The sequence below is a fragment of the Falco punctatus genome, assembly GCF_963210335.1.
Source record: "Falco punctatus genome assembly, chromosome: Z".
Classification (NCBI taxonomy): Eukaryota; Metazoa; Chordata; class Aves; order Falconiformes; family Falconidae; genus Falco; species Falco punctatus.
The window spans coordinates 60166279-60182761 of NC_137586.1; the positions used below are offsets into that span (position 1 = coordinate 60166279).

Genomic DNA, 16483 nt, shown 5'->3' on the forward strand with positions numbered 1-16483 from the left:
GCTTTTAAGCAAACTTTCATACCAGATCAACCTTGGTAGTTTTGGGAGGCATGGATCTACAGACGGGTGCAGGGCAAGTCCTCAACACCTCATGGCTGAGAAGCAAGCCTGTGCAGTCTAGAAGTGACAGAGTCTTACCTTGTGTGATAACACAGCTGCACCCCCGTGTCTCATAAACACATCTATTCCACCACCTCGGTATGTAAGCAGAAGCAGTGCAGCTGAAGGCATCTGCACAAATCCGCATTAACTCTTAACTTAACTTTGCTAGCTCAAGATTTTAAAAGAATGTACAGCTACCGGAATACAGAAGGCAGCTACAGTAGGTAGGCTTTTATTCCCATTAAGACCGAAGTAGACGATAATGTAAATTCACTGCAGCTGGCATAGTTGTACGTGACACTTCTGCTCCTTGTGTTCTATTTCCACCAGACTACTTTCTGCCTTTTTTGATTTTGCAGCTAGCTTTCTCCTCTTCCTGAAGTTTACTGGCACTCTGACTCCTACTCCAGGATTCTAGCTAAAAATCTGTTTAAATGTCTTTTTGCCTTTCTAACCCCAGTCCTACAGATGAATAAGATGAACCTGAATCTCTCCCTCAACACCTGAGATCATGACCGTTACCATTTGCTTAGTCTCTGATGGTCTAATTTTTAGCATTCAAACTTTCCCACCAATACCTATCTTACAGTAAATGCACAACTAAGTTAATATTGGATCAACTTAACACTGAAGCATTTAGAGAAATTTATTAACATGTTCCCAACTGGACTAGATATTGTATTGCCTCTCATTTTCAGGAGGATGAAAGAAACAGTTGTATTTAAGGTTTCTGGAAGAAAATTCTGGATTACTGATTTTAATGGTTTAAAAAAGTCTGTAAAAATGCTACAGTATTTCTTGGTTTGGTAATTTACTAGGATACATAAAAATGTATCTGCAATTTTAAAAAGTGAGGAGAAAGAGGGGCTGGGTGTTTTCAGTGTTTTTTCATCAAAGTTTGTCTTTACCTAATTGACCTGGTATTCTTTGCTAATTCTAGTATTTTTTGGTAAGCTGTTTTCAAATTATCAGATAACTAACTGCATGGTTTAAGGTCACTGTTAAATGCTACTGATATTATTAAGTATAAAAGATATGACTATATTTGCTTATGATATCACTGGGTGTTTTTCACACAAACTTTTAATGAACTTTTTTCTTACTGTTTTTTTATTTGTTTTTATGTTTACCAACATAAAATTGTGTTCTCTCTTTAAATGTACAGTAATAAAACTTAAAATGAAAGTTAAGGATGGATTAATCTCATCTTATTTTAGCCACGGAGAGTTAGAATTCTCATCTTTACTGTTGTCTAAAAAAAGTCAGTATTGAGCTCAGTGGAGTGGTACTTCTGGAGATGCCTGAAACAGATGAATCATCCTGGGGACCAAGGTTTCACTCCTTGACAGCTAAAGAGGTACAGATGGCTTAGACTCATGGCTAACACAAGGTGAGTTGAATTCCACACTATCCTACTAAAAATGGAAGGCAAACATAAGCAACATGAACAATTAATTACTTACATATTTTATATGAAAACTGCTGTTAATAGTATATAGTCATAACACAGGGAATGGTCATAACAGCCATACCATACTTCTCAAGTATCATTTTTTTAAGTATAATTTTTTTTTTTTTGCTTTAACAAAATCCACATTGTTAAAATATGATACATGCTAGGGATGCATATGCACCAATGTGTAATAAGTTTGCAGGTTTAAACTTCATAGAAGATAGGTTTTTTATAAAAGGAGCAAATGTGCTTACCTAGAAACACCTAAGATTCTTTTGCAGAACTGTTTTTCACCCTGCCTCTTATGTCATTTAGAAAGCATTAATCACTTCAAACTCAAAATCTGCTTGCATATTTTACCTTTTTTCAGTAAATACATTTTTGCTTTATTATAGATATTGCTATATTTAATGTTTTCATTCATCTTAGTGTAGACTTTGTATGAACCACTGCAAGACTAGCACTGAACACAAGTCTTGGATGACTAGCATTTCACTAGCACACCACAAAAGCATATTTGTTTTCTTTAATTGCTACAGGTGGGTATTGTCTAGAAGGTTGCTGCAGATGCACACCTCAGATGAATACATTATCCATTTATACAGGTTAAAAAAAGAAAAAAAACGGAAAAAAAGAAAAACCCCATGCACTACAAATGCTTGGCACTTAGTTGTTTTGTACTGGGCATAGACTTAACATCACCAGACTGGAATATTACTACTTTTTGTTAGCCTCACCTGCAAAATTACCTTCAAGCACACCTTCAAGAATATCCTATAAATGTTTCTTCCAAAGATGGCTTTACTTTAAGATCATTTCCATTACTGAAAACCTTAACAAGGCTGATACAAAATCTGATAGAGATCTTTGATGAAAGTGCTACAAAGTTCTGCCAGGAGTCTTGATTTTACCACCATCACTAATATCCCTGATTGCTGAAAATAAAAGTGGGCAGAAATGTGAGTAATTTCTGAATCAGTGCAGCTGCAAACTAATCACACAGCTGAGAGTTTATGTTGGAGAATATCCATCCTAAGCATAAGTAAGGATGTGTTGTACCTGACTACCGCGTCTTTCTGAGACATTTTCTATCTGTTACAGATCAAATACGTAACAATACAAATTTTAGGCTTCAAAATTGTTAACTCACATGCTGGACCTGACACTGCTGGGAAGTGCTCGTGTTCCTGACACAGAGCAATGCCAAGACAGTCTGGATATTTTCTTCTATCGCCAAGTTCACAGAGAGGAAACCCCTCCTGCTCTACATGCTATCAACCAAAAACAGCACGAAAGATGAGTATAGTCTGAACAAGGAAAGAAATAAGTAAGGTAGAGAAAAACATTACATGAGAGCATTGGTTGTTTGCCAGGTATGAAAATGGGGGAGCATACAAATACCCCACTGAATCTCACCTACTGAAAGGACAGAATAAATCAAAGAACTTCATGAGTGGCTTAAGAAACAAAGCTGTGGAGTATAACTGAACTGCTATAGTATGAATCACTTTGTTTTAATGAATAAAAACAGATTTATTTTTTGATGCAGAGTGCAGTTAAGTACAGTTACAGAAATGCAGTAACTTGAATTAGATAAGCTTATGAATACCCTGTAGCTATATTTTACAATTTGGTAACCTATGCCTTTGCAAAATAATCGTTCTAACTACCCTGCACCTTTAAAAAAATAAACAAACCAAAAAATTCGATTACCAACACCAACAATCAGCAAATGAATAAGGCACATTTTTCTGTCTCCTTAGTAGTGATACATTAGTTTAATCTTTACAGCACTGGCAGTGCAACCCTTTCCATATGGACACCCATATGCTCTACTACTAGCAACATATCTTCTAAGAAATAGCCATATGTTTCACTTTTAAACCTGTATAATTTAAAGAATTCCTTGTATTTTTACAGTAGTTCTCACTGTGCATTTGAAATACCTGTGGGCATTAAGAAGCATGAGAATAATTAATGTTACATTGAACTCTGTGCAGTGCTATCATTAGAAGTGCTTCCACACTCTAGTCTGATTTCTGCAATTATTTTTTTTTAAAAAATACATATTTCTTGACTTCAGTGTTGACTGTGCACGCTCTTCCCTTCTTTTCCTAAGAACAGCAGTATTTATTAATGTAATACAGAGAAAAAAAGAACATTCACTCTTGAATTTAGTCCTGAATTCTAAAGGCGATTCAATAGTCCGCATCTCTGTGCAGTCACAGCATTGCTCAGGAGTGCGGTGGGACCCTCTGAACATCCATCCTGCCTATCAGGCCAGGCTCAGGCTATGAGCCTGAGGCTGAAAAACTATACACTTCAGGACTGGGCTGGAAGAGCAGTGTCCTCTCCATCTGTGCTCCCACCCTTTTATATCTTTCTGCTTATGCCATTCCGCAGTCTTGCTACAAGAGCAGACCGACATTTTAGTTAGAGAACCCATGCAAGCCTCACACGCAGCCTGGCAAAGAGACAGCTGGAACCAATACAGTTCACATGCCATCTCACCCTGGCTCTTCCCAGAGATGCAGACACACTCTGGGCATAGAAAAAGATAGTGGATAGGCTACTAATGGCAGAGTGCATTAACTTCTAAGATTCCTGTAGCTCTGAAGTAGATTTCATGGAGCTGAGCTATTTCTGAGCCTGTAAGACTCAACCCCTCATCTTGAGATACAGTTGCAGAGGAAACGCCACGTTACTGAGGAAAAAAAAGAATGCCCTTGTGGAAAATTAAAATAAGCCTATGGACTTTTTCATGTCATGTTTTCCTTGCCATGTCTCAAACTATAAAGTGTAGCTAAACACAAGTGTTAATGCTTATAAGGAGAAGAGAACTGATGAGACTGGTACTGATTTTGCAAGATCTTTCTAAACACTTTTTTATTCATTGGTTTTGAATTTAAACAGAATATATAAAAAATTAAAGCTGTCCAGTGAAAGCATCTAGTCAGAAGCTCTTTTCTCTACTGCCATTTGTAGTAACATTTTCACAGCATGATGTACTTTTATTGATCAACAACTACATTTTGCGTGCTGTTTCAGTGTTATGTCACTATTTCTTGTTTTATTGCTTGACTTGTTCCCACAGAGATCAAAGAAAATCTGTTTGTCTGTTTGTTTGTTTGTTTAGTATGCACTTAATAAGGTGTTTAACTGCAGTACAATTTTGCAGTTGCGGTGCTTCTTTAAAAACGCACAACTGTTCTTACAATTTAATTGTTGTATCTATATCAAAAAACCAAAAGCTAGTTTATTTTCAGTTGATTCATGCCATTGTTTATACAATTAAAACACACCAGGCTAAAATACCAATCCTTCTAAACAGAGAGCTATCTAGCTATCACATAGTGCATGTTCTTTCCTTCTACTCACACAAGGTGAAAATGATAATAAAAGTGCAGTGTAGTAAAGGACAAGGCAACTTTGCCTGGTAACTGATGTCTCCTGCTACACTTTTATCTACTCTCTTCAAAAAGAAATACAAATTTCCAGTGAAGGTCGTGATTGTAAACACAATTAATACATGCAGAGGTTCTGTATCTAAGTAACTACAAAATCTGTAGATATAAAAAACTTTACATCAATGCATATAAATGCATCTTTATGCACACTGAACATAACATATACTTCAGTGGTACTAGTTTTAGCAAGATATCTGCAAAACTAAACTCCAAATATAGAAATGAAATATAGATATCCCAACACTATATTAAATGTGATTTTATTTCTCTTATTCTGCCCTTGGTTTATGTCAGCAGCAGAAGATGAATTTGAGTTACACTTCCCACATTCATATGTGTTTATATACAGTAATTCATCACTACACAGAAAAGCCCTGAAGTGTATTAACACAGTATGTTGTTTGCAGACATCTGCTTTATTTATTTTGAGAACCAAAGAAGATAAATGATAAAATATTACTACCTATCTTATCTACAGTAACTCAGTATTTTACTAAAATAAGATCAAAAAAAATATTTCTGTGTATAAAATACAACCATAAAGAAAAATATGTACAATAGTGTATTAGCCTCTGATTTTGAATTTACTTATAATCCGTGATCGATTTGCACTACACATCTCATGATATGTCATTGAAATACTTATTTCAGAAATGAAATAATTAGTGCAGAAAAAACAATGAACTTGGAATTTACTACAAGAAAATTTAAGGAGTATCACAGTCAGTAACAGCCTTTTCTGCCACCTGCTTTATATTCTTACAATCCAACATAGAAAACAAATCAAATCCATTAACCTGCATTTTTCCTAAATGTTTCAATCCTGAAAAATTTTTAAAGGATTTTTAACACTGATTAATGTTCCTTCTTCTTCTTAGTAGTTGTGTACCACAATGTAAATGCCACTGTATTCCACTCAGTACCAAAACTGATTCTTTGAAGCCTAGAAGTAAATTGATTTGCAGAACTGACTACAGAATTCGTTTACCGGGAGAAAAGAACAGATTACAGCCTATGTAGACTGCCATGACATACTACTTTCCACATGTACGTGTCACTGAGGGAAATTTGCTGTGGTAAACCCCAGGCTTCAAAATTCTCTACAGTGGACTGTGCACCCAGATATACTGCCAGCATGGTCACTCAGGGTAGCAGGACCAAGACCAGACCCACCAACAACTGGCACAGGGTCTTTGGCCTGGTGCCCTAAGGAAATGGAGGGTAAACCAAGCACATTCCATACCTGTGTGTGTCTGTGTGCCAAGTTTGCCTTTTCTAAACCTCCACCAACCAACAAAACCTGCAAAGCCTAATGACCCAGTTGAACCTGACTTGTCACTCAATTCCAACAAAGTCTCCAAGTTGCTAAATTGTTAGGAGTTTCTTTTTAGAACTGTTTTCTGAGGACCCATCCATGCTCGCATGGAGGAAACAGTTGCAGTGTGAGCTCATCCTTGATTTTTAGACATTAGGGACTCAACATGAGCTTAGTTCACAAATGCAGTTCCATAGGGACAGCACATTGGTTGTGCTGCTCAGAAAATAGTTTTCTAAAACTAATACACTGTAACATACAAATATTAAATGGAACAGAAAACTGTAACAACTAAACCTGAAGTTTGAGATTTCTTCTCAATATCTTTGAAGTGACACACAGGAGTGGTATTTTATTCATGTCTCATAAAATCTCAGCTTGCAGAGGATGTATACCCAGTTTTAAATAACTTGGCCATTTTAGCCCAGACTAAACAATGGCTCTGTGGTAAAGTACACAGAAACAGATCCTACCTATCCTAAAATAATCTCAATATTCAAGTTACTGTTACCAGTATTAGCCATGATTTTTACTCCTCTGATGTTCACATAGGAGCAAAATGCAGAAGAATGGGTTCATTTTTCCTTTTCTTTCCCCCTAAATGCCTTTCTGAGCCAGAAAAAAAGAAGAAAAAGAAGGAAGCAGGTATACATAAGGAAACTCAATGGATAATATCAATATAACTAATGCTGCTGTATAAGCCCATCAGCTGTGATACAACTTTCTACTACTTATAACAGGGCTGTACCTACACTGTATCACAAGACCTATTTTGCATCTTGTCTCATAGGGTGGTAGGTAACACTGACTGGCATGAAGTAATTGATCAAGTCTGGTAAAATCTAAGAAAGCATCATTTTGGGAGTTCAGTGTGAACATAAATCTTAATTATCTTCCAGAATATAGCACATTTGTACAAAGAAAGACACATAAATGTCATAAGTTCATCACACATTCTGAGGGGATATAGCTGAAGCTGTCAATTAGTACAAAACCAGCATAAAGCTCTAAGATAGTTGACAGATAATTGCCATAAAAGTTTTCCCTTTCCCTAATTTTGAGATATAGTAAAAATATTTTTCAAGAGAAGTTATTGCCATCAAACTTTGCCAAATACAAAACTATTCTTTTGAGAACTATTTTGTATATATGTACATACATTCATAGACACATACATGCACACACATTTATATACAGATGCTCCTCACCTTCAATTTGGTCATCCTAGAAATATATTTAATCTAAGAGGCTTAGAATTTTCTAGATGTACAAATCTTTTTGCTTTTTTTGCAGTTACTTCATTCTGAAGAATTTTGTATTTTTCTTCTTGGTGCTGCCCACAGACACTATATTATGCCTTCCTTGTTTTGGAAATGTTTTTCCTTAAAATTTAAGATATTTAACACACAATTATAGTGCAAAGGAGTATGTAGGAATGTATAGGTACCTTCGTAATTTATAAATATGTAATTTTGTATGTAGAGATGTAAATACATGTTAACACTTGGAAAATAATTAGAATATTAATGAGTAATTGTAAGCTATATTTCATGCACAGTAGAGATTCCTGAGTCATTACCTGTGACAATCATCACATGTAAATAAAGGCATGCTAGTTGATTAACATGCTGCCTGTAATTCCAGATGCTATGTATCAATACAGGCAATGTTTGAATTATAATAATGAGTTTCAAACCTGTTGCCTTTTCTATGTAGAACAAACATACATATTTGAAGAACTGGCTTTTTTTTGAGATCATATTTAACAGCAGAAGAAGCCACAGAGACCTTTGCTTGTAGCAAGCATCACACAGATGCTACTGCTAGCACACCAGACTAGACATGCCTGAAGTCAGAGGTTACTGGCATAAAGCATGTTTTATTGCTGGTTCAAGGCGATATTTTTGAGAATTCTAACTCACTTCTCACAATCCTGTTGTCCAAGTCCATCAACACTTTTTTGCTAAGGCTTTCATATGTATTTTCAAGGATTCTAATCACTTACAATGTCGACATGTGTTTACATAAGCAAGTAAATATGTAAGGACTGGTTTCTGGAGGCACGCCCACTATTTATAATGGTTTCCGTAATTCTAAAACAAAAATTTTATATGAAGAACAAGATCAGAATTGGCTGAATTACCCGTGTTCATTTTTATTATTTTATGTACTGACAGGATATTCCAGAAAATTATCCAGACTGTCACATTTCTCTATTTCTTTTTCTGTCCTAAAAGCAGTCTATAACAATTCATGTTTCTGTTTGATTTCAAGATTCACTGACCAATTTTATCTCATTTTCTTTCAATCTCACACACTATCTTTTCTAGCAATGAGACTGAGGTTATCATCTTTGTATCTTTCCACCTTACCTGGCATTACATTTATTTCATGTTTCTTGAGAACAAAAAAATCTCATTTTTAATGATTTTTTTTTTAAATCATGTAATGAAGATTTCATGTAAGAAGAATTCCTTATAGCCAGTATACACTTCCATACATTCAGCACACACTGAAAGATTACCTGAAACAACAGTAATTTAGGTTTTATTACAGGGAAGAGTTCTGAAGTTGTTTATATCTCTTCAGTATTTCTGTTGTCTAGTGAAACCAAACAGATTTTTTACCAGAAAAAGTTGGAAGAAAAAACCAATGCTGTCTAAACGGAACATACTGAAAAATCCTGACCAAGAACAGTGAGTGGCAGAAATCAGAGAAAGGGGAGACAGTTTAAAGGATGCACTGGAAGCTTTCAGAATTGTGGTGGAAAAGTCTCACAATTTATAAAAGATCTGGTAAAGCATACTCTATCATACACAAAATTACTCAGGAACAGCTACTTGGGAAAAACCATTCTCAAATTACTAAATGTGCACCAGCCTACAGAAACTGCATGTGACCCAAGTAATAAAAATGTCAGACTCCTCTTACAATTTCTTACCCTTCAGCCTCCAGTAACTTTTGCTAATTTAAGTGCATGAAGTATCATGGATTGTCAGAAACCATCATCAGTGCCATACCACTGGCATGCTGAGACTGCTGTCTTTCATGTTGACCGGGATTGCCTCATTGATTCTTGTGTATTTTCCAGTTTCATTTTATCTACCTCTGGTCTCCAGTTTTATACACAAAGTATGAGCTCTGAAGGGCAATGACCTCAGGGACTTTTTTGTTCTGCTTTTAAGTAATGCCTTGTACAAGTGGATTCCCCAGTTTGCTGCTAGAGATTTTATAGTTACTTAATGGTGCTGCGATGAATAGTGCAGTAACACTGCAAATTAATGACTGCTCTGGTGCAGCTCAGTGTGAATGTGAGCAACAGTATCAGGGTAGCAGGCATTACCCCAAAGACTGAAGGGATACCTTACACATGGAGTAACAAATTCAACAAACTGTTTCAATAAACAATATTCAATACTTTGAAATACGGCAAGTTACTTTAGTTTGGCATTATACTGCACCAAATACACTCGTACATGGCCCCTTAATCCAGCACCTAGTGAGAACACTGGGGAACAGAGACTTTTTTTACCAGTATTGGTTTTAGAAGCAACAAGACACAAAATGTACTGTTAGACAAGGTGACAGACTGGACAGTTTAGTGGAGGACTCAGACCCAGTCTTTAGGAGACCTACACTGCAGATGGGATGTGCATGATGTAATGGCCTTAGGTCAAGTTCTTGCAGTGCACAACCCGTTATGACAAAAGGTTCTCAGCATTTCTCCCAAAGTACTTTAAAATTACATGAATAAAAAAAAAAAACACCACAAAAACCAAACAGACACCCCCCCCCCCCCCCCCCAAAACATAAAATGAAACAAGTAGCTACAGCCCCTTCTGTTTGAAGCCTGGTTTCCAAAGGAATACTTTGTTGCTAATTGATTTTTTAATTGCATTACACTAAGAGTGCAAAGGAAAACCTCTTGATTTTTTATCTATTAAGAGAACCAAGATAGGAAGTGAAAGCCATCAAGGACTAACAAACTCAGCCAGAAAAGAAGTACTCTGACGTCTAATGTAGCATTCCCTCTAACAATTCAGAGCATTCATTGTAGCTCTATTTACCTGGATCTTTGAGCATCTAATAAAAATTGGCACATAGCATTTTGGACGTTTTGCTAACTGGGGCAACTGCTGGTGTTTCTCTCTTTAACTGAAAAGATTGTTTTCATGAAATTTGTTGGAACTTAATACACCTGAGATTTAGCTTAAATTAGCTGAAAACCTAAAAATATATACTTATTTGTAGGAGGGGAAAAATAGATGCAAATATGCAAGCAAACACAGAGCGATAAGGAACACTGTAAATCCAAACACACAAGTTATGTAAAACTAGTGCTGAGAGTTAGCTGCTTACCTTGACTTTATCTTTCAGATAATGTGATGAGGACAGAATGGTAATTAAGCATGAGATCCAAACAAACCCCTGCCACACTGGTTGTGCAGAACAGATTGCTTGCTGCTGAACGAGAATCTAGTATTTCTTACTAACCTCAACATGAACGAAGTGTTATTTTTGTATACAGCATGCTTTTATGCTTACAACATAGGGATATGGTGATACTGCTACTGTATCATTGCTCTTCACAAAAATTAAGATCTGATGGTATGTCCATAACTTTACTGTGAACCAGACAGAATTGTTTTATCATCACAATTCTACACAGGCAGAATTGAGATGCAGATTAAAGCCAGAAATGGCCAGAGGGTTGAAAACATCAAATAACGCTGAAATACCTGCCAGCAGAAGTTTTCACTGAACCTCACTTGAGCACCCTAACTTCACCTATGCATCCTAAATACAGTAGGTCAATGCACTGGAACACAGAAGAGCCTGTAAAAAGTCTAGATACATGACTTGCCCAGCGGCACACAAGAACCCTCTGGCAGAGGCATGCAGCAGTTAAGTTCTCTGCCAGAGCATTCAGCTGCCTTAGCATGACACTATATTTTCTTCTACAGTCTCCAATTCATCCACTACATATTTTCCAACTTCCGCAATGAAAGAAGCAGATGTACTACAGACAACAGTCTCATTGCAACCCCAATGTGTCCTCAGTACACAACTCATCCTGTTCAAGGGAGAGGATGAAAAGCATTATGCAACAGATATTTAAAATCTATCATGCAAAGTACACAAAATAACCACACAACTAATAAACCAGAATTTTCATCATCAGTGAATTTGGTATCTTGGAATCTTAATGCCAAATACCCTTTTTTCCATACATTTTTCTTAAGATTTTTAAAATGACAGAATTAAAAAAAAATTCAAATACCCTCAAAGGGTCTCATACAAACATGCAACATCCTGTTTCTCCTTGAGACTAAGCTGACAACATTTCTGGATTCTGGAGGTTTATGCTCTAGTGAGTACAGACTTGTTTGTCCTGATTCCTCCTCTTTTCTTGTCTCTAGCTGACATTGTCCCCTATTCCTTTGACCAGCTCCTGATTCTTACCTCCCAGCATTTTCTGTCCTCTTCTCCTCAGCCTTCAAAGTATTGCTGCCTTCTTTGTAGCTCTAATACCTCCCTTTCACTTTGATTTTACCCTCCTCCCAGGCTTCCAGCAGCCACCTTCTACTCTTCTCCCAGCATTTCTTTGCACGCCTTCTCTCTCGACCTCCACTTCTAACCTCTCTCCTCCCCATACCTAATAATTTTCAACCTTCTGCCATGCCAGGATCCAGAATGCTGGATGAAGAAGTGCAAGGCGTACAGAAAAGATTTGCTCTGACTTCCCCCATGGGGCAAATGGTTGGTTACTTTCCAGTTGCCATTATCAGCCAAGAGTCCTTGAACACTTGTGCCACAAAACCTTCCCTCTTTCAATACAATTTACATGAACAGCTATGAAGGAATACACAACATCCACTACAGAGTGATTACTGCCAATCTCTAGGAAGTCTTCTCTGAATAGATGCAAGAAGAATTTTTAAAAAAAGTTTATAATTTAGCCATATGTGGATGAATTTGTACAAGGAGAGCAATTAGACCAGTATGACCCTGCCTTCGAACTTCATGCCATTTCAAAGTCATGACAGCTACTCAATGAAATTATTTTATTAATGGTTAACATTAATGGACAAAACAACCTAATTTAATTCTTGAAAACCGCTGAACTGCTAGAATGAAAGTCTTTCAGAAAGTTAAACTGAAACATACATCTCCCATGGAGAATTATTCCCGAAGCTTTGGCCAAGTTGTAAAGAAAACGAGAACAGCTATCTAATGAAGACTGCCAAACAACCATAGTTATGGACTATACTTATCATCTACAGCTAGGAAAACTATTTGAAGTCAATGTTATTGATAGTATTAATTATTGCATAGGAAACTTTTTTTTTTAGCTACAAATCTACCATAATTCTCTTAATAACCTCTAAGAAAACACTACTCCCATGTAATTTAAGATTTAGTAAGCTACATTTGCAATTTAGGGATTTAATAATGAAAAACATTGTCTTGAAGGAAGCCACCAACACTGCTTCCCCTTCTCTAAAGCTCATTTGAGAGCATTACTAAGTGTTGAATCTTCTAAAAGGAGTAACTGCAGCTGAAAGCTATTAGTGTGCAATGCGACAGCAGCCTGCTTAGGAGATGAATGAGACTATCCTATTGATAAGGTCGCAATCGATCTGAGGCAGACTTTTTTAAATTAGTAAAATGTTGCAGCACTTTAGAAAGTGTCACCAACAGCCCTTCTCCATGAAAAATGCTCCAACATGTCAGAAAACCATAATTTATTATTTTAAACAAAAAATTTGCCTCATAGTGATAGAGTATCATCTGTGCCTTATTTATTTCAAACCTATCCTTTCATTGAAAGTGAGCTTATTTCTCTGAAGATAATATTTAGATCTGTACTCTTAAGTTCCCTCTATGTCTGCTCTTACAAAGATGCTCTTCAGGAGTCATACGAACTGCTTGAAAATACAACGGTAGAGGTGAGGGTAGTGAGGCACTTGGCACAGGTTACTCAGAGAAGTTGTGGACCCCCCATCCCTGGGAGTGTTGAAGGCCAGGCTGGATGGGGCTTTGAGCAACCTGGTCCAGTGGAAGGTGTCCCTGCCCATGGCAGGAGGGTTAGGTATCTTTAAATCCATACCATTCTATGATTCTATGGTCCCATGATACACTGAGATTGAAAATACAGAGAACATTTCCATTAAAAAAACAAACAAAAAAAACCCCCCAAAAAGATAGCACTCAACTTTAATTTCATCAGAATAAATAAAAAAAAAATAATGTAGAAATGCTTAGAATGGCCTGGACTCCCAGTCACTTCCAGTCCTTCAGCACATAGGAAGGGGAGGTGAAAACTGAAAACGACCATGACCTCATGGAACTTAAAAAAAAAATAAAAAATGGGCCGCTCATCCTCAGAGCCTTTCAAACAAAGGCTTTTCCTATGAGGAAATAATTTAAAATTCCAAAGCATCCTTATACTCCATTGTATTTCACTGTGCTCAGACCCTGGCAGAATCAAAAGCGTTGAGAGCAATATGGTAATGATGTCCACATAGACACTGTGAAAAACTGGATCATTTAAGAAAAAGAAAGGCACAAAGGAGTGGAACACTTCAGTCTTTTAATGCAAACTGAGCTAAGTTTTTTCATACATTTTAGAAAGAATTTTTCCCAAACACTATGGCTCCAGTTAAGCTAGTGCTTTTCAGGCTTCCTTTAAAAATAAGTTTTTGAACACCAAAGAAGGATGAAAATGCTACTGACCAAGGTCATACAAGGATATGTTTCTGATTGAACTCAGACTAACAGTGAATAAACTCCAACACATTAGCAGACATAAAAGCTGTGGTGCAAAGCATATAGTCTTTAACATGTGAAAGAACAGAATAAGCATAAAATACAAACTGTATGTCTGCTGTCCCAGCTGTATTTGAAACAATTTATTAATGCTGAGACTTTTCACTTCTGCTTCTAAATTACTTAACAAATAATCCTAACTTACTAAATTATAGGTTCTTAACTGTTGCCAGTCTCGGCTGAGGAAAGGCCAAGAGCTGAGCTAATACAAAAGCTGTTTATGAAAAAAAGGAATAATTCAACACAAAATAAAATGGGAGAAGTCTTTTGCTTGAAAGCTTATATTGGAATTACTGTTTTCATGGTACTTTATCCTTGGATAAGTAACAGTTCTGATTTTTAAAAAGGATAAACATAGCCATACTGCATGTGGTAGGGGTACAGCTCATGCTGTATTTATATATGAATACGTTCTAACTAAAAGCTAGAAGAATTTCAGATGATATTAGGTAAAAGCACAGAACGTACTGCTATGGGTAGAAATGAACAATGTTCTAAAACTAAGACTATAACCCTAAACCAATTTCATGCTGATGTAAGGAAACAGCAACTGTAGGCTGATATAATACAATAAAAAAGAAATTAGATGGTATATTTAGTAATGATACCATTGACACAACTACAGTGCATACTCTAAATATTTTGCTAAGTACTTTCAAAAGAGTAAGCAGTGATATTATTTACTTTTCATTAAAATTATGTAATTGAAAAGTATCATTAAAAATACTCGAATAAACAATGGGGGCTATATCAATATTGCAGTATAGCATTTACTTCCTCATGTACATTCTCCTCATTTACCACTTCTTAGAAAATGCTATAGCTTGATTGCTAACAGGTTGGTGTTAGAATTAATCTTCTCCATGGATAGGTTATTTCCTTGGTATCTTCCTGTAAAGCATGTTATCCTAGTTATTCTTAGATGCAGGATTTATTTGTTACTGGTCTAGTCTGCTAAGCAAATTATGTGATCTGGGCCCTGAAATTCTTACATTTCATTATCATAGTGGCTTTTTGTTTGAGAGCAATAAAGTGAGCTACATCTCAAGAATACTTCACATGCAAGTACGTTTTTTGCCTGCAAATCCTACACAATTCATTCCAGCGATATGCTCTATTGGGTGTCTTCTCACAGTCAAGAAGCAATGAAACTAGGTCTTACAAGATGAAGTTAACAGTTTCTAAAAACAATAAATGTTCCTCAAATTCAAACTCAATTCAAAAACTTTGAAGAAAATGGTTTCAAGGGAACTATATGTTCTCTTAAAGTCAAGCGGATATTCAAATGACTAATCAGGAATATATTGTCTTGTAGTGTTCTGAAAGAAGAAAAACAATCTTGAAATCAGCATGACAGGCCTGTTGCTTGTGCTGCTTCTTAAATCATGGGAGCCTTGGGTGAATGACCTTAAATTGTAATAAAATGTCAAGTATGCAGCATGAGGACATGTCAAGGGTGTTTGCTTAATGGAGTACTTTCAATCAGAGCAATAGTAAACCCTGCAATTTACCAAGTAACCACAACCAATAATAAATCCCATAGTTTGAGGGAAAATCTCTGCATGCAATTGCATATTTAATGTAAAATGCACAAACTTATGAGGGAAGTAGGGCACTTGTCACCAAACTCATATGTTTTCCTCTAATCCAAGGGTCATAGAGCCATGCTGGTTCCTATTCACTTTCCTGATTCCATGAATCTTCAGTCCCTTCTGTATAGGGTGTCAAAATGCAGATGTCGCAGCACTCAGTTGGTTTGGACCCAAGTCCCTTCCTACATCTAACCTTAAAGTTCCTGACTACTGACCACTTCACTCTACCTTCCCACAATGACTCCACTACATACAAAGGATCCAGGTCTGCTACGATTAACTGATTAACTGAAGAGAAAAACTCTTCCTAAGGAAGTACAAAAGCCAGTGGACTCATCCCAGGAGCTCTGTAGCACAAAGGGAGGAAGAAAGCACCAGGCAGGACAGAGTGACTACAAAAGCAGGGTCTTACAATATGAATACTCAGAATTCAGGTAGGGTAACTTGCACAGTAGCCATGCAATGAATCCCACCGTCACAATGCATGGCAAGATCTCAGTAATCTGGATGGACTCCAGTTTACACAAATCCTTTTGCTCTATTACAGAAATCTCAATAGGACTTTTGTGAGCAATTTGTGATGGGATTTCATATAGAGTTCTTCAAGGATGCATGATGTCACTCTTCCAACTCGGAGAGTCACAAAGCACATAAAAAAAAGCATATTGATTTAGGGCTTTGCTATGTCCTTATTTAGACAAATCTGCTTTATGTGCCTCTTCCA

At 36.5% G+C, this 16483-nt stretch overlaps 1 protein-coding gene and 1 long non-coding RNA gene across 4 annotated transcripts in view; one reads left to right on the forward strand and one right to left on the reverse strand.

Annotated features, from left to right (window-relative positions):
* The window catches only part of LOC308056490, a 147833-nt gene that overhangs the window by 112855 nt on the left and 18495 nt on the right, over positions 1-16483 (forward strand). The window contains exon 3 of the long non-coding RNA XR_013924858.1: positions 1-16483. This exon is cut by the window's left edge and continues 21019 nt beyond it; it is cut by the window's right edge and continues 18495 nt beyond it. This is a non-coding gene — a long non-coding RNA (uncharacterized lncRNA).
* The window catches only part of FBXL17 (F-box and leucine rich repeat protein 17), a 277159-nt gene that overhangs the window by 46524 nt on the left and 214152 nt on the right, over positions 1-16483 (reverse strand). The gene's annotated exons all lie outside the window — the stretch shown is intronic.